Raw genomic sequence first — 27173 nt, 5'->3', positions numbered from 1 at the left:
AGTGTGTATATGCCTGTGTGTGTGTACAGTGTGTGTGTACAGTGTGTATATGCCTGTGTGTGTATATGCCTGTGTGTACAGTGTGTGTATATGCCTGTGTGTACAGTATGTATATGCCTGTGTGTGTACAGTGTGTATATGCCTGTGTGTACAGTGTGTGTGTACAGTGTGTATATGCCTGTGTGTATATGCCTGTGTGTACAGTGTGTATATGCCTGTGTGTATATGCCTGTGTGTACAGTGTGTATATGCCTGTGTGTATATGCCTGTGTGTACAGTGTGTATATGCCTGTGTGTGTACAGTGTGTATATGCCTGTGTGTACAGTGTGTATATGCCTGTGTGTATATGCCTGTGTGTACAGTGTGTATATGCCTGTGTGTATATGCCTGTGTGTGTGTACAGTGTGTATATGCCTGTGTTTACAGTGTGTGTGTACAGTGTGTATATGCCTGTGTGTACAGTGTGTGTGTGTGTACAGTGTGTGTGTACAGTGTGTGTGTACAGTGTGTATATGCCTGTGTACAGTGTGTGTGTACAGTGTGTATATGCCTGTGTGTACAGTGTGTGTACAGTGTGTGTGTACAGTGTGTATATGCCTGTGTGTGTACAGTGTGTATATGCCTGTGTGTGTACAGTGTGTGTGTACAGTGTGTATATGCCTGTGTGTACAGTGTGTGTGTACAGTGTGTGTGTACAGTGTGTATATGCCTGTGTGTATATGCCTGTGTGTACAGTGTGTGTGTACAGTGTGTATATGCCTGTGTGTATATGCCTGTGTGTACAGTGTGTATATGCCTGTGTGTATATGCCTGTGTGTACAGTGTGTATATGCCTGTGTGTATATGCCTGTGTGTACAGTGTGTATATGCCTGTGTGCATATGCCTGTGTGTACAGTGTGTATATGCCTGTGTGTATATGCCTGTGTGTACAGTGTGTATATGCCTGTGTGTATATGTCTGTGTGTACAGTGTGTATATGCCTGTGTGTATATGCCTGTGTGTGTACAGTGTGTATATGCCTGTGTGTATATGCCTGTGTGTGTACAGTGTGTTTATGCCTGTGTGTGTACAGTGTGTGTGTACAGTGTGTATATGCCTGTGTGTGTACAGTGTGTATATGCCTGTGTGTATATGCCTGTGTGTGTACAGTGTGTATATGCCTGTGTGTATATGCCTGTGTGTGTACAGTGTGTTTATGCCTGTGTGTATATGCCTGTGTGTGTAAAGTGTGTATATGCCTGTGTGTATATGCCTGTGTGTACAGTGTGTATATGCCTGTGTGTACAGTGTGTATATGCCTGTGTGTGTACAGTGTGTATATGCCTGTGTGTGTATATGCCTGTGTGTGTACAGTGTGTATATGCTTGTGTGTACAGTGTGTGTATATGCCTGTGTGTATATGCCTGTGTGTGTACAGTGTGTATATGCCTGTGTGTATATGCCTGTGTGTACAGTGTGTATATGCCTGTGTGTGTATATGCCTGTGTGTGTACAGTGTGTATATGCTTGTGTGTACAGTGTGTGTATATGTCTGTGTGTATATGCCTGTGTGTGTACAGTGTGTACATGCCTGTGTGTATATGCCTGTGTGTGTACAGTGTGTATATGCTTGTGTGTACAGTGTGTGTATATGCCTGTGTGTATATGCCTGTGTGTGTACAGTGTGTATATGCCTGTGTGTGTACAGTGTGTATATGCCTATGTGTATATGCCTGTGTGTACAGTGTGTATATGCCTGTGTGTATATGCCTGTGTGTGTACAGTTTGTATATGCCTGTGTGTATATGCCTGTGTGTACAGTGTGTATATGCCTGTGTGTGTATGCCTGTGTGTGTACAGTGTGTATATGCCTGTGTGTGTACAGTGTGTATATGCCTGTGTGTATATGCCTGTGTGTGTACAGTGTGTATATGCCTGTGTGTATATGCCTGTGTGTGTACAGTGTGTATATGCCTGTGTGTGTACAGTGTGTATATGCCTATGTGTATATGCCTGTGTGTGTACAGTTTGTATATGCCTGTGTGTATATGCCTGTGTGTGTACAGTGTGTATATGCCTGTGTGTGTACAGTGTGTATATGCCTGTGTGTATATGCCTGTGTGTGTACAGTGTGTATATGCCTGTGTGTATATGCCTGTGTGTGTACAGTGTGTATATGCCTGTGTGTGTACAGTGTGTATATGCCTGTGTGTATATGCCTGTGTGTGTACAGTTTGTATATGCCTGTGTGTATATGCCTGTGTGTACAGTGTGTATATGCCTGTGTGTATATGCCTGTGTGTGTACAGTATGTATATGCCTGTGTGTGTACAGTGTGTATATGCCTGTGTGTATATGCCTGTGTGTGTACAGTGTGTATATGCCTGTGTGTATATGCCTGTGTGTGTACAGTGTGTATATGCCTGTGTGTACAGTGTGTATATGCCTGTGTATATATTCCTGTGTGTATATGCCTGTGTGTACAGTGTGTATATGCCTGTGTGTGTACAGTGTGTATATGCCTGTGTGTATATGCCTGTGTGTGTACAGTGTGTATATGCCTGTGTGTGTACAGTGTGTATATGCCTGTGTGTGTACAGTGTGTATATGCCTGTGTATATATTCCTGTGTGTATATGCCTGTGTGTACAGTGTGTATATGCCTGTGTGTATATGCCTGTGTGTGTGTACAGTGTGTATATGCCTGTGTGTACAGTGTGTATATGCCTGTGTATATATTCCTGTGTGTATATGCCTGTGTGTACAGTGTGTATATGCCTGTGTGTATATGCCTGTGTGTGTGTACAGTGTGTATATGCCTGTGTGTACAGTGTGTATATGGCTGTGTGTGTACAGTGTGTATATGCCTGTTTGTATATGCCTGTGTGTGTACAGTGTGTATATGCCTGTGTGTATATGCCTGTGTGTGTACAGTGTGTATATGCCTGTGTGCACAGTGTGTATATGCCTGTGTGTATATGCCTGTGTGTGTGTACAGTGTGTATATGCCTGTGTGTACAGTGTGTGTGTACAGTGTGTATATGCCTGTGTGTACAGTGTGTGTGTATATGCCTGTGTGTACAGTGTGTATATGCCTGTGTGTATAGTGTGTATATGCCTGTGTGTGTATATGCCTGTGTGTACAGTGTGTATATGCCTGTGTGTACAGTGTGTATATGCCTGTGTGTGTGTACAGTGTGTGTGTACAGTGTGTATATGCCTGTGTGTATATGCCTGTGTGTGTACAGTGTGTATATGCCTGTGTGTATATTCCTGTGTGTATATGCCTGTGTGTACAGTGTGTATATGCCTGTGTGTATATGCCTGTGTGTGTGTACAGTGTGTATATGCCTGTGTATATATTCCTGTGTGTATATGCCTGTGTGTACAGTGTGTATATGCCTGTGTGTATATGCCTGTGTGTATAGTGTGTATATGCCTGTGTGTATATGCCTGTGTGTGTGTACAGTGTGTATATGCCTGTGTGTACAGTGTGTATATGCCTGTGTGTATATGCCTGTGTGTGTACAGTGTGTGTGTACAGTGTGTATATGCCTGTGTGTACAGTGTGTATATGCCTGTGTGTGTGTACAGTGTGTATATGCCTGTGTGTATATGCCTGTGTGTACAGTGTGTATATGCCTGTGTGTATATGCCTGTGTGTACAGTGTGTATATGCCTGTGTGTGTACAGTGTGTATATGCCTGTGTGTATATGCCTGTGTGTACAGTGTGTATATGCCTGTGTGTGTACAGTGTGTATATGCCTGTGTGTATATGCCTGTGTGTATATGCCTGTGTGTACAGTGTGTATATGCCTGTGTGTACAGTGTGTATATGCCTGTGTGTGTACAGTGTGTGTGTACAGTGTGTATATGCCTGTGTGTGTACAGTGTATATGCCTGTGTGTGTACAGTGTGTATATGCCTGTGTGTATATGCCTGTGTGTGTACAGTGTGTATATGCCTGTGTGTACAGTGTGTATATGCCTGTGTGTGTATATGCCTGTGTGTACAGTGTGTATATGCCTGTGTGTATATGCCTGTGTGTGTACAGTGTGTATATGCCTGTGTGTATATGCTTGTGTGTGTACAGTGTGTATATGCCTGTGTGTATATGCCTGTGTGTATATGCCTGTGTGTGTACAGTGTGTATATGCCTGTGTGTATATGCCTGTATGTACAGTGTGTATATGCCTGTGTGTACAGTGTGTATATGCCTGTGTGTATATGCCTGTGTTTGTGTACAGTGTGTATATGCCTGTGTGTACAGTGTGTATATGCCTGTGTGTATATGCCTGTGTTTGTGTACAGTGTGTATATGCCTGTGTGTACAGTGTGTATATGCCTGTGTGTACAGTGTGTGTGTACAGTGTGTATATGCCTGTGTGTACAGTGTGTATATGCCTGTGTGTATATGCCTGTGTTTGTGTACAGTGTGTATATGCCTGTGTGTATATGCCTGTGTGTACAGTGTGTATATGCCTGTGTGTATACGCCTGTGTGTACAGTGTGTGTGTACAGTGTGTATATGCCTGTGTGTATATGCCTGTGTGTACAGTGTGTATATGCCTGTGTGTATATGCCTGTGTGTATATGCCTGTGTGTGTACAGTGTGTATATGCCTGTGTGTGTACAGTGTGTGTGTACAGTGTGTATATGCCTGTGTGTATATGCCTGTGTGTATATGCCTGTGTGTGTACAGTGTGTATATGCTTGTGTGTACAGTGTGTGTATATGCCTGTGTATATGCCTGTGTGTGTACAGTGTGTATATGCCTGTGTGTATATGCCTGTGTGTACAGTGTGTATATGCCTGTGTGTACAGTGTGTATATGCCTGTGTGTGTACAGTTTGTATATGCCTGTGTGTATATGCCTGTGTGTACAGTGTGTATATGCCTGTGTGTACAGTGTGTATATGCCTGTGTGTGTACAGTTTGTATATGCCTGTGTGTATATGCCTGTGTGTGTACAGTGTGTATATGCCTGTGTGTACAGTGTGTATATGCCTGTGTGTACAGTGTGTGTGTGTACATTGTGTATATGCCTGTGTGTGTACAGTGTGTATATGCCTGTGTATATATTCCTGTGTGTATATGCCTGTGTGTACAGTGTGTATATGCCTGTGTGTATATGCCTGTGTGTGTGTACAGTGTGTATATGCCTGTGTGTATATGCCTGTGTGTGTACAGTGTGTATATGCCTGTGTGTATATGCCTGTGTGTGTACATTGTGTATATGCCTGTGTGTGTACAGTGTGTATATGCCTGTGTATATATTCCTGTGTGTATATGCCTGTGTGTACAGTGTGTATATGCCTGTGTGTGTACAGTGTGTATATGCCTGTGTGTATATGTCTGTGTGTGTGTACAGTGTGTATATGCCTGTGTGTGTGTACAGTGTGTATATGCCTGTGTGTACAGTGTGTATATGTCTGTGTGTGTACAGTGTGTATATGCCTGTGTGTATATGCCTGTGTGTGTACAGTGTGTATATGCCTGTGTGTGTACAGTGTGTGTGTACAGTGTGTATATGCCTGTGTGTGTACAGTGTGTATATGCCTGTGTGTATATGCCTGTGTGTGTACAGTGTGTATATGCCTGTGTATATATTCCTGTGTGTATATGCCTGTGTGTACAGTGTGTATATGCCTGTGTGTGTGTACAGTGTGTATATGCCTGTGTGTACAGTGTGTGTGTACAGTGTGTATATGCCTGTGTGTATATGCCTGTGTGTGTACAGTGTGTATATGCCTGTGTGTGTACAGTGTGTATATGCCTGTGTATATATTCCTGTGTGTATATGCCTGTGTGTACAGTGTGTATATGGCTGTGTGTGTACAGTGTGTATATGCCTGTGTGTATATGCCTGTGTGTACAGTGTGTATATGCCTGTGTGTACAGTGTGTATATGGCTGTGTGTGTACAGTGTGTATATGCCTGTGTGTACAGTGTGTATATGGCTGTGTGTATACAGTGTGTATATGCCTGTGTGTACAGTGTGTATATGCCTGTGTGTATATGCCTGTGTGTGTGTACAGTGTGTATATGCCTGTGTATATATTCCTGTGTGTATATGCCTGTGTGTACAGTGTGTATATGCCTGTGTGTATATGCCTGTGTGTGAACAGTGTGTATATGCCTGTGTGTACAGTGTGTATATGCCTGTGTGTACAGTGTGTGTGTACAGTGTGTATATGCCTGTGTGTGTACAGTGTGTATATGCCTGTGTGTATATGCCTGTGTGGACAGTGTGTATATGCCTGTGTGTATATGCCTGTGTGTACAGTGTGTATATGCCTGTGTGTGTACAGTGTGTATATGCCTGTGTGTGTACAGTGTGTATATGCCTGTGTGTATATGCCTGTGTGTACAGTGTGTATATGCCTGTGTGTGTACAGTGTGTGTGTACAGTGTGTATATGCCTGTGTGTGTACAGTGTGTATATGCCTGTGTGTACAGTGTGTATATGCCTGTGTGTGTACAGTGTGTGTATACCTGTGTGTGTATATGCCTGTGTGTACAGTGTGTATATGCCTGTGTGTATATGCCTGTGTGTACAGTGTGTATATGCCTGTGTGTGTACAGTGTGTGTGTACAGTGTGTATATGCCTGTGTGTGTACAGTGTGTGTGTACAGTGTGTATATGCCTGTGTGTACAGTGTGTATATGCCTGTGTGTATATGCCTGTGTGTACAGTGTGTATATGCCTGTGTGTATATGCCTGTGTGTGTACAGTGTGTATATGCCTGTGTGTATATGCCTGTGTGTGTACAGTGTGTATATGCCTGTATGTGTACAGTGTGTATATGCCTGTGTGTACAGTGTGTATATGCCTGTGTGTATATGCCTGTGTGTGTACAGTGTGTATATGCTTGTGTGTGTACAGTGTGTATATGCCTGTGTGTATATGCCTTTGTGTGTACAGTGTGTATATGCTTGTGTGTGTACAGTGTGTATATGGCTGTGTGTGTACAGTGTGTATATGCTTGTGTGTGTACAGTGTGTATATGCCTGTGTGTATATGCCTGTGTGTATATGCCTGTGTGTACAGTGTGTATATGCCTGTGTGTATATGCCTGTGTGTACAGTGTGTATATGCCTGTGTGTACAGTGTGTATATGCCTGTGTTTGTGTACAGTGTGTATATGCCTGTGTGTACAGTGTGTATATGCCTGTGTGTGTACAGTGTGTATATGCCTGTGTGTGTACAGTGTGTGTGTACAGTGTGTATATGCCTGTGTGTGTACAGTGTGTATATGCCTGTGTGTATATGCCTGTGTGTACAGTGTGTATATGCCTGTGTGTACAGTGTGTATATGCCTGTGTGTATATGCCTGTGTGTACAGTGTGTATATGCCTGTGTGTACAGTGTGTATATGCCTCTGTGTACAGTGTGTGTACAGTGTGTGTATATGCCTGTGTGTATACAGTGTGTGTGTACAGTGTGTATATGCCTGTGTGTATATGCCTTTGTGTACAGTGTGTATATGCCTGTGTGTGTGTACAGTGTGTATATGCCTGTGTGTATATGCCTGTGTGTACAGTGTGTATATGCCTGTGTATGTACAGTGTGTATATGCCTGTGTGTGTGTACAGTGTGTATATGCCTGTGTGTATATGCCTGTGTGTACAGTGTGTATATGCCTGTGTGTAAATGCCTGTGTGTACAGTTTGTGTGTACAGTGGGTATATGCCTGTGTGTACAGTGTGTATATGCCTGTGTGTGTACAGTGTGTATATGCCTGTGTGTGTACAGTGTGTATATGCCTGTGTGTACAGTGTGTGTATATGCCTGTGTGTATATGCCTGTGTGTGTACAGTGTGTATATGCCTGTGTGTACAGTGTGTATATGCCTGTGTGTGTACAGTGTGTATATGCCTGTGTGTACAGTGTGTATATGCCTCTGTGTACAGTGTGTGTACAGTGTGTGTATATGCCTGTGTGTACAGTGTGTGTATATGCCTGTGTGTATATGCCTGTGTGTGTACAGTGTGTATATGCCTGTGTGTACAGTGTGTATATGCCTGTGTGTGTACAGTGTGTAGATGCCTGTGTGTACAGTGTGTATATGCCTCTGTGTACAGTGTGTGTACAGTGTGTGTATATGCCTGTGTGTATACAGTGTGTGTGTACAGTGTGTATATGCCTGTGTGTATATGCCTGTGTGTACAGTGTGTATATGCCTGTGTGTATATGCCTGTGTGTGTACAGTGTGTATATGCCTGTGTGTACAGTGTGTATATGCCTGTGTGTATATGCCTGTGTGTGTACAGTGTGTATATGCCTGTGTGTATATGCCTGTGTGTGTACAGTGTGTATATGCCTGTGTGTATATGCCTGTGTGTACAGTGTGTGTGTACAGTGTGTATATGCCTGTGTGTATATGCCTGTGTGTAGAGTGTGTATATGCCTGTGTGTACAGTGTGTGTGTACAGTGTGTATATGCCTGTGTGTATATGCCTGTGTGTACAGTGTGTATATGCGTGCATGCGTGTGTGTATATGCGTGTGTGTGTGTACAATGTGTATATGCCTGTGTGTACAGTGTGTATATGCCTGTGTGTACAGTGTGTATATGCCTGTGTGTATATGCCTGTGTGTATATGCCTGTGTGTACAGTGTGTATATGGCTGTGTGTATAGTGTGTATATGCCTGTGTGTACAGTGTGTGTGTACAGTGTGTATATGCCTGTGTGTACAGTGTGTACAGTGTGTATATGCCTGTGTGTACAGTGTGTATATGCCTGTGTGTATATGCCTGTGTGTACAGTGTGTATATGGCTGTGTGTACAGTGTGTATATGCCTGTGTGTATATGCCTGTGTGTATATGCCTGTGTGTGTACAGTGTGTATATGCCTGTGTGTGTACAGTGTGTATATGCCTGTGTGTATATGCCTGTGTGTACAGTGTGTATATGCCTGTGTGTATATGCCTGTGTGTACAGTGTGTATATGCCTGTGTGTATATGCCTGTGTGTACAGTGTGTGTACAGTGTGTATATGCCTGTGTGTGTGTATATGCCTGTGTGTGTGTATATGCCTGTGTGTAGAGTGTGTATATGCCTGCATGCGTGTGTGTATATGCGTGTGTGTGTGTACAGTGTGTATATACAGAGCGCTCGTACGGATTACAGCGGGTGACACTTAGGAATAAAATTTAAAAAATCCTTATACTCACCTCTCCTATTTGTACAGTTGGACACGGCGGGAGTAGACTACTACTCTCATCATTGACCCTGCTGCTGCTGCTGATCGCAGTTCCGGCAGGGATCTATGATGAGGGCAGCGCTCAGCACCCGGTGCTTGGGAACAGCGCTGTCATCAGTGTGCGGGACGCTCTGCGGGAGGTGCAGCAGGTAAACAGACTTGTCAGCGTGTTTTTCCCACAGACACCACCTGGTCTGTCTGTGGAAAGTGGACACACACTGACATGTGCACATTCATCTGAATGGGTCTGCGTGTACCAATGTCTCTGGTGCGTGTGGAAACTGTCACCGCATGTACTGACGTGTGAAGAAGCCCTTAGTATGTGTCTGTGCGCGCTTGTTTTCGTGTGTGTCAGCGTGCTTCTGCATGTCTGTGTGCTCTTCCCAAGATTTATTATATTTGGGGAGAGATGGGAGAGAAATTTTAGGAGACAGAATGGGGAGATGTGTGAAGAAACAGTATGGTGAACTAGAGGAGGGGTGGGAATGAGTGCAGGAACAGGGTGGGGAAGGGGGATGTGTGAGGAAACAGTATGGAGAGTGGAGGAATAGTGTGAGGAGATAGTATGGAGGGAGACACAGCACAGAGACTAGGTAGTGTGGGTCAAGGTATAGAGATGCGGCAGTATGGGGGGAACAGTGTGAGGGCACAGAAAGGAGGTAACAGTATGCTGAGGAGGGGGAGTGTGATGAAGGGGCACAGTATAGAGACTGGGCAGTATAGGGGGGACACAGTGTGAGAGGACAGTGTGAAGAGGGGGACCAGTATGGTAAGGAGAGGACAGTGTGGAGAGCAGGTACCATAAGAGGGACAGTGTGAAGAGGGGGCCCAGTATGGTAAGGAGAGGACAGTGTGAAGAGGGGGCCCAGTATGGTAAGGAGAGGACAGTTTGAAGAGGGGGCCCAGTATGGTAAGGAGAGGACAGCGTGAAGAGGGGGCCCAGTATGGTAAGCAGAGGATAGTGTGAAGAGGGGGCCCAGTATGGTAAGGAGAGGATAGTGTGAAGAGGGGGCCCAGTATGGTAAGGAGAGGACAGTGTGAAGAGGGGGCCCAGTATGGTAAGGAGAGGACAGTGTGAAGAGGGGGCCCAGTATGGTAAGGAGAGGACAGTGTGAAGAGGGGGCCCAGTATGGTAAGGAGAGGACAGTGTGAAGAGGGGGCCCAGTATGGTAAGGAGAGGAGAGTTTGAAGAGGGGGCCCAGTATGGTAAGGAGAGGACAGTGTGAAGAGGGGGCCCAGTATGGTAAGGAGAGGACAGTGTGGAGAGCAGGTACCATAAGAGGGGTAGAGTGTATGTCATGTTTTGTGCAGGGAGCATTGTAAGAGTTAGGTTTATTCAGGGGATCAGTGTAGATATTGTTATTCAGGAGCATTATAATGACACTGTATCTTTAAGGGCATCGTGTCGGGATGTGCTGCAGAAGACCGGAGAAGATGGAAGTCTGCAGAGACGAGCTGTGGATGAGAAAAGTCATCATGGAGTCTGGGCAAGATGGAGACGAAAAGAGAGAGAACGACTCTAATCAGAGAAGACGTCTCAGGTAAGATACCTGGATGTAAATGTTCATCTGTGATCCTGCCTGTGTCTCGCCAGTACTGTGCTTCCTGTATGGTCCGCAGACTGATGATGACTGATAACAACTCCCAGTATCTCTATTGTTAATTACATACTGGGAGTTGTAGGTTTATGTGATACAAAGATATATGGGGCTGACATTACAAATGATGGTGGTTCAGATGATGTATTCATGTACTGATGTATTTTGTGCGCGTCTGCGTGTTTGTGCGCGTCTGCGCGCGTCTGCGTGTTTGTGCGCATCTGCGTGTTTGTGCGCGTCTGCGTGTTTGTGCGCGTCTGCGTGCGTCTGTGTGTTTGTGCGTGTTTGTGCGCGTCTGCGTGTTTGTGCGCGTCTGCGTGTTTATGCGCATCTGCGTGCGTCTGTGTGTTTGTGCACGTCTGCGTGTTTGTGCGCGTCTGTGTGTTTGTGCGTGTTTGTGCGCGTCTGCGTGTTTGTGCGCGTCTGCGTGTTTATGCGCGTCTGCGTGCGTCTGTGTTTGTGCGTGTTTGTGCGCGTCTGCGTGTTTGTGTGCGTCTGTGTGTTTGTGCGTGTTTGTGCGCGTCAGCGTGTTTGTGTGCGTCTGCGTGTTTGTGCGCATCTGCGTGCGTCTGCGTGTTTGTGCGCGTCTGCGTGTTTGTGTGCGTCTGCGTGCGTCTGTGTGTTTGTGCGTGTTTGTGTGCGTCAGCGTGTTTGTGCGCGTCTGCGTGTTTGTGCGCATCTGCGTGCGTCTGCGTGTTTGTGCGCATCTGCGTGTTTGTGCGCGTCTGCGTGTTTATGCGCGTCTGCGTGCGTCTGTGTGTTTGTGCGCGTCAGCGTGTTTGTGCGCGTCTGCGTGTTTATGCGCGTCTGCGTGCTTGTGCGTGTTTGTGTGCGTCAGCGTGTTTGTGCGCGTCTGCGTGTTTGTGCGCGTCTGCGTGTTTGTGCGCGTCTGCGTGCGTCTGTGTGTTTGTGCGTGTTTGTGCGCGTCTGCGTGTTTGTGTGCGTCTGTGTGTTTGTGCGCGTCTGCGTGTTTGTGTGCGTCTGCGTGCGTCTGTGTGTTTGTGCGTGTTTGTGCGCGTCAGCGTGTTTGTGCGCGTCTGTGTGTTTGTGCGCGTCTGCGTGCGTCTGTGTGTTTGTGCGTGTTTGTGCGCGTCAGCGTGTTTGTGCGCGTCTGCGTGTTTATGCGCGTCTGCGTGCTTGTGCGTGTTTGTGCGCGTCTGCGTGTTTGTGCGCGTCTGCGTGTTTGTGCGCGTCTGCGTGTTTGTGCGCGTCTGCGTGCGTCTGTGTGTTTGTGCGTGTTTGTGCGCGTCTGCGTGTTTGTGTGCGTCTGTGTGTTTGTGCGTGTTTGTGTGCGTCTGTGTGTTTGTGCGCGTCAGCGTGTTTGTGCGCGTCTGCGTGTTTGTGCGCATCTGCGTGCGTCTGCGTGTTTGTGCGCATCTGCGTGTTTGTGCGCGTCTGCGTGTTTATGCGCGTCTGCGTGCGTCTGTGTGTTTGTGCGCGTCAGCGTGTTTGTGCGCGTCTGCGTGTTTATGCGCGTCTGCGTGCTTGTGCGTGTTTGTGTGCGTCAGCGTGTTTGTGCGCGTCTGCGTGTTTGTGCGCGTCTGCGTGTTTGTGCGCGTCTGCGTGCGTCTGTGTGTTTGTGCGTGTTTGTGCGCGTCTGCGTGTTTGTGTGCGTCTGTGTGTTTGTGCGCGTCTGCGTGTTTGTGTGCGTCTGCGTGCGTCTGTGTGTTTGTGCGTGTTTGTGCGCGTCAGCGTGTTTGTGCGCGTCTGTGTGTTTGTGCGCGTCTGCGTGCGTCTGTGTGTTTGTGCGTGTTTGTGCGCGTCAGCGTGTTTGTGCGCGTCTGCGTGTTTATGCGCGTCTGCGTGCTTGTGCGTGTTTGTGCGCGTCTGCGTGTTTGTGCGCGTCTGCGTGTTTGTGCGCGTCTGCGTGTTTGTGCGCGTCTGCGTGCGTCTGTGTGTTTGTGCGTGTTTGTGCGCGTCTGCGTGTTTGTGTGCGTCTGTGTGTTTGTGCGCGTCAGCGTGTTTGTGCGCGTCTGCGTGTTTGTGCGCGTCTGCGTGTCTGGAATAATATGTATTTTTGTAAGATGCGTGTATGTGACTGTGCATTGTGGTGTAATAACATTCATATGCTTGAGGCACCTTTAATAAATCTATTAGGTCTCTTTCACATGTGTTAGGGAATTCCATTTGTCTTTCCACATTTAGGAACAGACAAGTGAAATTTGCTAATGTGGCGCCCTGCTGCGCACGGCTGCCACAGATCCCAGAGGGGTGCATGGATGGAATTCTCCCCAGTGGCCTCAATACATGCAGACACCTCCACCCAAGTCCACTAGATTGAGCCCTGTCAGGTATATAAATACTGGGGGGTGGAGTTCAGGAAGTCAGTCAGTGGGAAGCAGACAGTGTGACACCATGCTGCAGCTCCAGACAAGCTGAAGTCTGTGTGGCTGAAGGCCAGGCTAGGCCCAAGCTGCGGGCTAGTCTGGCCAGTGAGAGCCTGGAGCGGGCTAGAAGGCAAGTGAGAGTTCCTGTCAGGCACAGACAGGGACAGAACTCAGAGAGTCTGCTCAGGGAGTCTGCATGAGAGAGTCTGCAGACTGAGGAGAAGGAGAAATGCATAGGGGGCAGAGGAGCATAACAGGCTCACCCCTAACCATATACCAGACACCGGGTCCGTGCCTACAGGGATCTTTATGACCAGTAGGAACAACCGGAATCCCTGGAGAACTACAAGTCCCAGGTTAACCAGCCGCTGACCACAGAAACTGGGTTAGGTACCACTAAGGCTCCAGCGACCAGGAATAGTGGGAACCAGGAGAAAACCCTACCGCCAGGTCAGTAGGTACAAGAAGGAAGCAGTAAGTAAGCCAGGACTAGCTCTAGGCAGGCCCGAAGCTTAGAGAGTAAAAGACCCAGATCAGGAGGCCCTATACCCGCTCACTGGGGAGAGTCCAGAAGTGCGCCCTTCACCCTGAGTGCCCTGGACCGTGCCTGCATCACCACCAGTAAAGGTATTGAAGTTTGCCCTTGTGTGTGTGCCTGTACTTCCTCGGGGACCGTCCTGCCGTCTCTCTCCTGCTTCCACCATCTTTCTACACCTCTACACTGCCCTGAGGCCTGCTCCACCTGTGAGGAGCCGTCCCATCATAGCTGCCCCTAACATCGGCCTCAGTGGACTGTCGCAGCGCTGGTTACCTCTTACCAGAATCCACAGGTGGCGTCACGAAAAACTCTATAAACCCCTATAAATATAATTATCCCCATTTCACTGACCGCCCTGGGCCACGGACCGGGCCAGCCACCGTGATTTCCCCCAAGCATCTGAAGGCCCGGCTGCCGAGTACCCCACGGCCCTGGGGGCGCATCACTAACCTTGTTGTAACTGTCACCATTGGGATGTGCTTGTATGGAGCGGGTTCAGGAGCTGAGCCTGCTCCATACCGGGCAGATGTCGGCTGTGTTACATAGCCGGCGTCTGCCTGTAACAGCAGTGATCAGAGCTCGCCTTGATTGCTGCTGTTTTGAGTATTTAAGTGCCCTTGTCAATCACTGACAGCGGCATTTAGAGAGCACAATGGCCGGTGCATGCAGTCATCTGCTCCCTTCTGCCCCCTGTGACGCAGTTGCAGGTTGCTGATGGGGTGCCAGTAGTGCTGAGTGAGTGTGGTTGGATAAGAGACATTACAGTCACCGCGAACTACAAAGTGAGCGTGCTACAATACCGTCCGGCACCTTGATTGTGACACTTCCATGGAGCCCGACCTCAGGCTGAGCTTCATTGAATGACTAACATGGCAGCAGCACCTGGCAACTAGTGCTGAGTGAGCGTGGTCGGATAAGGTGTGATCCCAGCATGCTCAGGTGTTATCTGAGTATCTTGTAGTGCTCTGCTACTATGCTCGAGTCCCCGGGGTAGCATGTTTTGCAGCGGTAGACAAAAGCAACACATGCAGGGATTACCTAACAAACAGGCAATTCCTGCATGTGTTGCGTCTGTCTCCCTCCTTGCACCGACCCAATAACAGGAAGCGAGTGGCGGCAGGGAGAATGAAATGTAATTTTCTCCGTGTAGCCAACGCTTTTCCAATAAGCCGTCTAACCAGGCTTTACACCCTATTTACCTGCAGATTACCCCTATATCTGCAGACAAATAGCGTTTTTCAAGGTGACAAGTTACCATTAAAGGGACTCTGGCAGTACGGAATGACTGTCCGAACAAAGTCCTGCCGCTCAGTGCTCCACAGCGCGGCCAATCATGTAACTATAGTGCATTATAGACAAGCATAACAAGTAATAAAACCGTTTATGGTGGGCTGTAGTGTGGGCCCCTAGAGTCAGTTCCCCTGGTGGGCCCTAGCCACCCCAGTCCGACCCTGGCTGTACATACACTGTGTTCCAAATTATTATGCAAATACTATTTTCTCAGATTTTCCCACATTCCCTCTATGAATTGCCGTCATTGTAATTTTCCAGTCTAATAACTATTCGAGGACAGTTGAAAGGTTTTTGTATAATCTGCCGATGATAACAGGAGATTTATAAAAAATAAAACACTCAAACTGCCCTCACAATGCAGGTTCCACATTATTATACACAGCAGAGGTTTCAACCTTTTCATTTTAATAAAGAACAAAAAAATAGTCATTTGTGAAATTATAAGCATTAGCCGGTTATTACACACTGAAATCAAACAGTTTTCACCTCAAAACTTTATTCTAGGTGATGTTACATTTGCACATAGGACCCCTTGTTGGAAAGGAGCTTCTGAACTCTCTCGTCCATTGAATTTGTCAGGTTTTGGATGGTTTCTGCTTCAATTGTTTTGCATGAGGACAGAATACCCTCCCAGAGCTGTTGCTTAGATGTGAACTGCCTCCCGCCATCATAGACACTCCTTTTAATGATGCTCCAGAGGTTCTTAATGGGGTAGAGGTCAGGGGAGCATGGGGGTCACACCATAAGTTTGTCCCCTTTTATGCCCATATCAGCCAGAGATGCAGATGTTTTATGTGCAGCATGAGATGGTGCATTATCATGCAGAAAAATGATCTTGCTGTGAAATACACGGTTCTTCTTCTTGAACCATGGCAGGAAGTGCTGTTTGAGAAAATCCACATACATTATGGAGTTCATCTTTACCCCTTCAGGGATCCTAAAGGGGCCGACAATCTCTCTCCCCATGATTCCAGCCCAAAACATTACTCCACCTCCTTCTTGTTGGCGCTGTAGCCGTGTTTGCATGGGGTGTCCATCAACCAGCCATCCTCCACTCCATCCATCTGGACCATCGAGATCATTTCATGCATGATAATGCCCCGTCTCATGCTGCACATAACACATCTGCATCTCTGGCTGATATGGGCATAAAAGGGGACAAACTTATGGTGTGACCCCCATGCTCCCCTGACCTCTACCCCATTCAGAACCTTTGGAGCATCATTAAAAGGAGTGTCTATGATGGCGGGAGGCAGTTCACATCTAAGCAACAGCTCTGGGAGGGTATTCTGTCCTCATGCAAAACAATTGAAGCAGAAACCATCCAAAACCTGACAAATTCAATGGACGAGAGAGTTCAGAAGCTCCTTTCCAACAAGGGGTCCTATGTGAAAATGTAACATCACCTAGAATAAAGTTTTGAGGTGAAAACTGTTTGATTTCAGTGTGTAATAACCTGCTAATGCTTAGAATTTCACAAATGACTATTTTTTTGTTCTTTATTAAAATGAAAAGGTTGAAACCTCTGCTGTGTATAATAATGTGGAACCTGCATTTTGAGTGTTTTATTTTTTATAAATCTCCTGTTATCATCGGCAGATTATACAAAAACCTTTCAATTGTCCTCGAATAGTTATTAGACTGGAAAATTACAATGACGGCAATTCATAGAGGGAATGTGGGAAAATCTGAGAAAATAGTATTTGCATAATAATTTGGAACACAGTGTATATAATTATATACAGGAGATGCCCAGGTTATACCAGCTGTACATATATAATTATATACAGGAGATGCCCAGGTTATACCGGCTGTATATATATAATTATATACAGGAGATGCCAGGTTATACCGGCTGTATATATATAATTATATACAGGAGACGCCCAGATTATACCGGCTGTATATATATAATTATATACAGGAGATGCCCAGGTTATACCAGCTGTACATATATAATTATATACATCAGATGTCCAGGTTATACCGGCTGTATATATATAATTATATACAGGAGATGCCCAGGTTATACCGGCTGTATATATATAATTATATACAGGAGATGCCCAGATTATACCGGCTGTATATATATAATTATATACAGGAGATGCCCAGGTTATACCGGCTGTATATATATAATTATATACAGGAGATGCCCAGATTATACCGGCTGTATATATATAATTATATACAGGAGATGCCCAGGTTATACCAGCTGTACATATATAATTATATACAGGAGATGCACAGGTTATACCAGCTATACATATATAATTATATACAGGAGATGCCCAGGTTATACCAGCTGTATATATATAATTATATACAGGAGATGCCCAGGTTATACCAGCTGTACATATATAATTATATACAGGAGATGTCCAGGTTATACCGGCTGTATATATATAATTATATACAGGAGATGCCCAGGTTATACCAGCTGTACATATATAATTATATACAGGAGATGTCCAGGTTATACCAGCTATACATATATAATTATATACAGGAGATGCCCAGGTTATACCAGCTGTATATATATAATTATATACAGGAGATGCCCAGGTTATACCAGCTGTACATATATAATTATATACAGGAGATGTCCAGGTTATACCAGCTGTATATATATAATTATATACAGGAGATGCCCAGGTTATACCGGCTGTACATATATAATTATATACAGGAGATGCCCAGGTTATACCAGCTGTACATATATAATTATATACAGGAGATGCCGAGGTTATACCGGCTGTATATATATAATTATATACAGGAGATGCCAGGTTATACCGGCTGTATATATATAATTATATACAGGAGACGCCCAGATTATACCGGCTGTATATATATAATTATATACAGGAGATGCCCAGGTTATACCAGCTGTACATATATAATTATATACATCAGATGTCCAGGTTATACCGGCTGTATATATATAATTATATACAGGAGATGCCCAGGTTATACCGGCTGTATATATATAATTATATACAGGAGATGCCCAGATTATACCGGCTGTATATATATAATTATATACAGGAGATGCCCAGGTTATACCGGCTGTATATATATAATTATATACAGGAGATGCCCAGATTATACCGGCTGTATATATATAATTATATACAGGAGATGCCCAGGTTATACCAGCTGTACATATATAATTATATACATCAGATGTCCAGGTTATACCGGCTGTATATATATAATTATATACAGGAGATGCCCAGGTTATACCGGCTGTATATATATAATTATATACAGGAGATGCCCAGATTATACCGGCTGTATATATATAATTATATACAGGAGATGCCCAGGTTATACCGGCTGTATATATATAATTATATACAGGAGATGCCCAGATTATACCGGCTGTATATATATAATTATATACAGGAGATGCCCAGGTTATACCGGCTGTATATATATAATTATATACAGGAGATGCCCAGGTTATACCGGCTGTATATATATAATTATATACAGGAGATGCCCAGGTTATACCGGCTGTATATATATAATTATATACAGGAGATGCCCAGGTTATACCGGCTGTATATATATAATTATATACAGGAGATGCCCAGATTATACCGGCTGTATATATATAATTATATACAGGAGATGCCCAGGTTATACCAGCTGTACATATATAATTATATACAGGAGAAGCCCAGGTTATACCGGCTGTATATATATAATTATATACAGGAGATGCCCAGGTTATACCGGCTGTATATATATAATTATATACAGGAGATGCCCAGGTTATATCGGCTGTACATATATAATTATATACAGGAGATGCCCAGGTTATACCGGCTGTATATATATAATTATATACAGGAGATGCCCAGATTATACCGGCTGTATATATATAATTATATACAGGAGATGCCCAGGTTATACCGGCTGTATATATATAATTATATACAGGAGATGCCCAGGTTATACCGGCTGTATATATATAATTATATACAGGAGATGCCCAGGTTATACCGGCTGTATATATATAATTATATACAGGAGATGCCCAGGTTATACCGGCTGTATATATATAATTATATACAGGAGATGCCCAGATTATACCGGCTGTATATATATATAATTATATACAGGAGATGCCCAGGTTATACCAGCTGTACATATATAATTATATACAGGAGATGCCCAGGTTATACCGGCTGTATATATATAATTATATACAGGAGATGCCCAGGTTATACCGGCTGTATATATATAATTATATACAGGAGATGCCCAGGTTATATCAGCTGTACATATATAATTATATACAGGAGATGCCCAGGTTATACCGGCTGTATATATATAATTATATACAGGAGATGCCCAGGTTATACCAGCTGTACATATATAATTATATACAGGAGATGCCCAGGTTATACCGGCTGTATATATATAATTATATACAGGAGATGCCCAGGTTATACCGGCTATACATATACAATTATATATAGGAGATGCCCAGGTTATACCGGCTGTATATATATAATTATATACAGGAGATGCCCAGGTTATACCAGCTGTACATATATAATTATATACAGGAGATGCCCAGGTTATACCAGCTGTACATATATAATTATATACAGGAGATGCCCAGGTTATACCAGCTGTACATATATAATTATATACAGGAGATGTCCAGGTTATACCAGCTGTACATGTATAATTATATAAAGGAGATGTCCAGGTTATACCGGCTGTACATATATAATTATATACAGGAGATGCCCAGGTTATACCGGCTATACATATACAATAATATATAGGAGATGCCCAGGTTATACCGGCTGTATATATATATAATTATATACAGGAGATGCCCAGGTTATACCGGCTGTATATATATAATTATATACAGGAGATGCCCAGGTTATACCGGCTGTATATATATAATTATATACAGGAGATGCCCAGGTTATACCGGCTGTATATATATAATTATATACAGGAGATGCCCAGGTTATACCGGCTATACATATACAATTATATACAGGAGATGCCCAGGTTATACCAGCTGTATATATATAATTATATACAGGAGATGCCCAGGTTATACCGGCTGTACATATATAATTATATACAGGAGATGCCCAGGTTATAGCAGCTGTACATATATAATTATATACAGGGGATGCCCAGGTTATACCGGCTGTATATATATAATTATATACAGGAGATGCTCAGATTATACCGGCTGTATATATATAATTATATACAGGAGATGCCCAGGTTATACCAGCGGTACATATATAATTATACACAGGAGATGCCCAGGTTATACCGGCTGTATATATATAATTATATACAGGAGATGTCCAGGTTATACCAGCTGTACATATACAATTATATACAGGAGATGCCCAGGTTATACCGGCTGTATATGTATAATTATATACAAGAGATGCCCAGGTTATACCGGCTGTATATATATAATTATATACAGGAGATGTCCAGGTTATACCAGCTGTACATATATAATTATATACAGGAGATACCCAGATTATACCGGCTGTACATATATAATTATATACAGAGGATGCCCAGGTTATACCGGCTGTATATATATATAATTATATACAGGAGATGCCCAGGTTATACCAGCTGTACATATATAATTATATACAGGAGATGCCCAGGTTATACCGGCTGTACATATATAATTATATACAGGAGATGCCCAGGTTATACCGGCTGTACATATATAATTATATACAGGAGATGCCCAGGTTATACCAGCAGTATATATATAATTATATACAGGAGATGCCCAGGTTATACCGGCTGTATATGTATAATTATATACAGGAGATGCCCAGGTTATACCGGCTGTATATATATAATTATATACAGGAGATGTCCAGGTTATACCGGCTGTATATATATAATTATATACAGGAGATGCCCAGGTTATACCGGCTGTATATATATAATTATATACAGGAGATGCCCAGGTTATACCGGCTGTATATATATAATTATATACAGGAGATGCCCAGGTTATACCAGCTGTACATATATAATTATATACAAGAGATGTCCAGGTTATACCGGCTGTACATATATAATTATATACAGGAGATGCCCAGGTTATACCGGCTGTATATATATAATTATATACAGGAGATGTCCAGGTTATACCAGCTGTACATATATAATTATATACAGGAGATGCCCAGGTTATAGCAGCTGTACATATATAATTATATACAGGGGATGCCCAGGTTATACCGGCTGTATATATATAATTATATACAGGAGATGCTCAGATTATACCGGCTGTATATATATAATTATATACAGGAGATGCCCAGGTTATACCAGCGGTACATATATAATTATACACAGGAGATGCCCAGGTTATACCGGCTGTATATATATAATTATATACAGGAGATGTCCAGGTTATACCAGCTGTACATATACAATTATATACAGGAGATGCCCAGGTTATACCGGCTGTATATGTATAATTATATACAAGAGATGCCCAGGTTATACCAGCTGTATATATATAATTATATACAGGAGATGTCCAGGTTATACCAGCTGTACATATATAATTATATACAGGAGATACCCAGATTATACCGGCTGTACATATATAATTATATACAGGGGATGCCCAGGTTATACCGGCTGTATATATATATAATTATATACAGGAGATGCCCAGGTTATACCAGCTGTACATATATAATTATATACAGGAGATGCCCAGGTTATACCGGCTGTACATATATAATTATATACAGGAGATGCCCAGGTTATACCGGCTGTACATATATAATTATATACAGGAGATGCCCAGGTTATACCAGCAGTATATATATAATTATATACAGGAGATGCCCAGGTTATACCGGCTGTATATGTATAATTATATACAGGAGATGCCCAGGTTATACCGGCTGTATATATATAATTATATACAGGAGATGTCCAGGTTATACCGGCTGTATATATATAATTATATACAGGAGATGCCCAGGTTATACCGGCTGTATATATATAATTATATACAGGAGATGCCCAGGTTATACCGGCTGTATATATATAATTATATACAGGAGATGCCCAGGTTATACCGGCTGTACATATATAATTATATACAAGAGATGTCCAGGTTATACCGGCTGTACATATATAATTATATACAGGAGATACCAGGTTATACCGGCTGTATATATATAATTATATACAGGAGATGTCCAGGTTATACCAGCTGTACATATATAATTATATACAGGAGATGCCCAGGTTATACCGGCTGTATATATATAATTATATACAGGAGATGCCCAGGTTATACCAGCTGTACATATATAATTATATACAGGAGATGCCCAGGTTATACCGGCTGTATATATATAATTATATACAGGAGATGCCAGGTTATACCGGCTGTATATATATAATTATATACAGGAGACGCCCAGATTATACCGGCTGTATATATATAATTATATACAGGAGATGCCCAGGTTATACCAGCTGTACATATATAATTATATACATCAGATGTCCAGGTTATACCGGCTGTATATATATAATTATATACAGGAGATGCCCAGGTTATACCGGCTGTATATATATAATTATATACAGGAGATGCCCAGATTATACCGGCTGTATATATATAATTATATACAGGAGATGCCCAGGTTATACCGGCTGTATATATATAATTATATACAGGAGATGCCCAGATTATACCGGCTGTATATATATAATTATATACAGGAGATGCCCAGGTTATACCAGCTGTACATATATAATTATATACAGGAGATGCACAGGTTATACCAGCTATACATATATAATTATATACAGGAGATGCCCAGGTTATACCACCTGTATATATATAATTATATACAGGAGATGCCCAGGTTATACCAGCTGTACATATATAATTATATACAGGAGATGTCCAGGTTATACCGGCTGTATATATATAATTATATACAGGAGATGCCCAGGTTATACCAGCTGTACATATATAATTATATACAGGAGATGTCCAGGTTATACCAGCTATACATATATAATTATATACAGGAGATGCCCAGGTTATACCAGCTGTATATATATAATTATATACAGGAGATGCCCAGGTTATACCAGCTGTACATATATAATTATATACAGGAGATGTCCAGGTTATACCAGCTGTACATATATAATTATATACAGGAGATGTCCAGGTTATACCAGCTGTACATATATAATTATATACAGGAGATGCCCAGGTTATACCAGCTGTACATATATAATTATATACAGGAGATGCCCAGGTTATACCGGCTATACATATACAATTATATATAGGAGATGCCCAGGTTATACCGGCTGTATATATATAATTATATACAGGAGATGCCCAGGTTATACCAGCTGTACATATATAATTATATACAGGAGATGCCCAGGTTATACCAGCTGTACATATATAATTATATACAGGAGATGCCCAGGTTATACCAGCTGTACATATATAATTATATACAGGAGATGTCCAGGTTATACCAGCTGTACATATATAATTATATACAGGAGATGTCCAGGTTATACCAGCTGTACATATATAATTATATACAGGAGATGCCCAGGTTATACCAGCTGTACATATATAATTATATACAGGAGATGCCCAGGTTATACCAGCTGTACATATATAATTATATACAGGAGATGTCCAGGTTATACCAGCTGTACATATATAATTATATACAGGAGATGTCCAGGTTATACCAGCTGTACATATATAATTATATACAGGAGATGCCCAGGTTATACCAGCTGTACATATATAATTATATACAGGAGATGCCCAGGTTATACCGGCTATACATATACAATTATATATAGGAGATGCCCAGGTTATACCGGCTGTATATATATAATTATATACAGGAGATGCCCAGGTTATACCAGCTGTACATATATAATTATATACAGGAGATGCCCAGGTTATACCAGCTGTACATATATAATTATATACAGGAGATGCCCAGGTTATACCAGCTGTACATATATAATTATATACAGGAGATGTCCAGGTTATACCAGCTGTACATGTATAATTATATACAGGAGATGTCCAGGTTATACCGGCTGTACATATATAATTATATACAGGAGATGCCCAGGTTATACCGGCTATACATATACAATAATATATAGGAGATGCCCAGGTTATACCGGCTGTATATATATATAATTATATACAGGAGATGCCCAGGTTATACCGGCTGTATATATATAATTATATACAGGAGATGCCCAGGTTATACCGGCTGTATATATATAATTATATACAGGAGATGCCCAGGTTATACCGGCTGTATATATATAATTATATACAGGAGATGCCCAGGTTATACCGGCTATACATATACAATTATATACAGGAGATGCCCAGGTTATACCAGCTGTATATATATAATTATATACAGGAGATGCCCAGGTTATACCGGCTGTACATATATAATTATATACAGGAGATGCCCAGGTTATAGCAGCTGTACATATATAATTATATACAGGGGATGCCCAGGTTATACCGGCTGTATATATATAATTATATACAGGAGATGCTCAGATTATACCGGCTGTATATATATAATTATATACAGGAGATGCCCAGGTTATACCAGCGGTACATATATAATTATACACAGGAGATGCCCAGGTTATACCGGCTGTATATATATAATTATATACAGGAGATGTCCAGGTTATACCAGCTGTACATATACAATTATATACAGGAGATGCCCAGGTTATACCGGCTGTATATGTATAATTATATACAAGAGATGCCCAGGTTATACCGGCTGTATATATATAATTATATACAGGAGATGTCCAGGTTATACCAGCTGTACATATATAATTATATACAGGAGATACCCAGATTATACCGGCTGTACATATATAATTATATACAGAGGATGCCCAGGTTATACCGGCTGTATATATATATAATTATATACAGGAGATGCCCAGGTTATACCAGCTGTACATATATAATTATATACAGGAGATGCCCAGGTTATACCGGCTGTACATATATAATTATATACAGGAGATGCCCAGGTTATACCGGCTGTACATATATAATTATATACAGGAGATGCCCAGGTTATACCAGCAGTATATATATAATTATATACAGGAGATGCCCAGGTTATACCGGCTGTATATGTATAATTATATACAGGAGATGCCCAGGTTATACCGGCTGTATATATATAATTATATACAGGAGATGTCCAGGTTATACCGGCTGTATATATAAAATTATATACAGGAGATGCCCAGGTTATACCGGCTGTATATATATAATTATATACAGGAGATGCCCAGGTTATACCGGCTGTATATATATAATTATATACAGGAGATGCCCAGGTTATACCAGCTGTACATATATAATTATATACAAGAGATGTCCAGGTTATACCGGCTGTACATATATAATTATATACAGGAGATGCCCAGGTTATACCGGCTGTATATATATAATTATATACAGGAGATGTCCAGGTTATACCAGCTGTACATATATAATTATATACAGGAGATGCCCAGGTTATAGCAGCTGTACATATATAATTATATACAGGGGATGCCCAGGTTATACCGGCTGTATATATATAATTATATACAGGAGATGCTCAGATTATACCGGCTGTATATATATAATTATATACAGGAGATGCCCAGGTTATACCAGCGGTACATATATAATTATACACAGGAGATGCCCAGGTTATACCCGCTGTATATATATAATTATATACAGGAGATGTCCAGGTTATACCAGCTGTACATATACAATTATATACAGGAGATGCCCAGGTTATACCGGCTGTATATGTATAATTATATACAAGAGATGCCCAGGTTATACCAGCTGTATATATATAATTATATACAGGAGATGTCCAGGTTATACCAGCTGTACATATATAATTATATACAGGAGATACCCAGATTATACCGGCTGTACATATATAATTATATACAGGGGATGCCCAGGTTATACCGGCTGTATATATATATAATTATATACAGGAGATGCCCAGGTTATACCAGCTGTACATATATAATTATATACAGGAGATGCCCAGGTTATACCGGCTGTACATATATAATTATATACAGGAGATGCCCAGGTTATACCGGCTGTACATATATAATTATATACAGGAGATGCCCAGGTTATACCAGCAGTATATATATAATTATATACAGGAGATGCCCAGGTTATACCGGCTGTATATGTATAATTATATACAGGAGATGCCCAGGTTATACCGGCTGTATATATATAATTATATACAGGAGATGTCCAGGTTATACCGGCTGTATATATATAATTATATACAGGAGATGCCCAGGTTATACCGGCTGTATATATATAATTATATACAGGAGATGCCCAGGTTATACCGGCTGTATATATATAATTATATACAGGAGATGCCCAGGTTATACCGGCTGTACATATATAATTATATACAAGAGATGTCCAGGTTATACCGGCTGTACATATATAATTATATACAGGAGATGCCCAGGTTATACCGGCTGTATATATATAATTATATACAGGAGATGTCCAGGTTATACCAGCTGTACATATACAATTATATACAGGAGATGCCCAGGTTATACCAGCTGTACATATATAATTATATACAGGAGATGCCCAGGTTATACCGGCTGTATATATATAATTATATACAGGAGATGCCCAGGTTATACCGGCTGTATATATATACAATTATATACAGGAGATGCCCAGGTTATACCGGCTGTATATATATATACAATTATATACAGGAGATGCCCAGGTTATACCGGCTGTACATATATAATTATATACAGGAGATGTCCAGGTTATACCAGCTGTACATATACAATTATATACAGGAGATGCCCAGGTTATACCAGCTGTACATATATAATTATATACAGGAGATGCCCAGGTTATACCGGCTGTATATATAAAATTATATACAGGAGATGCCCAGGTTATACCGGCTATACATATACAATTATATATAGGAGATGCCCAGGTTATACCGGCTGTACATATATAATTATATACAGGAGATGCCCAGGTTATACCGGCTGTATATATATACAATTATATACAGGGGATGCCCAGGTTATACCAGCTGTA

The sequence above is a fragment of the Phyllobates terribilis genome, unplaced genomic scaffold (assembly GCF_046119375.1).
Source record: "Phyllobates terribilis strain yellow unplaced genomic scaffold, ASM4611937v1 Scaffold_5__5_contigs__length_657084704, whole genome shotgun sequence".
NCBI lineage: Eukaryota > Metazoa > Chordata > Amphibia > Anura > Dendrobatidae > Phyllobates > Phyllobates terribilis.
Note: the sequence above shows the minus strand (reverse complement) of the source record.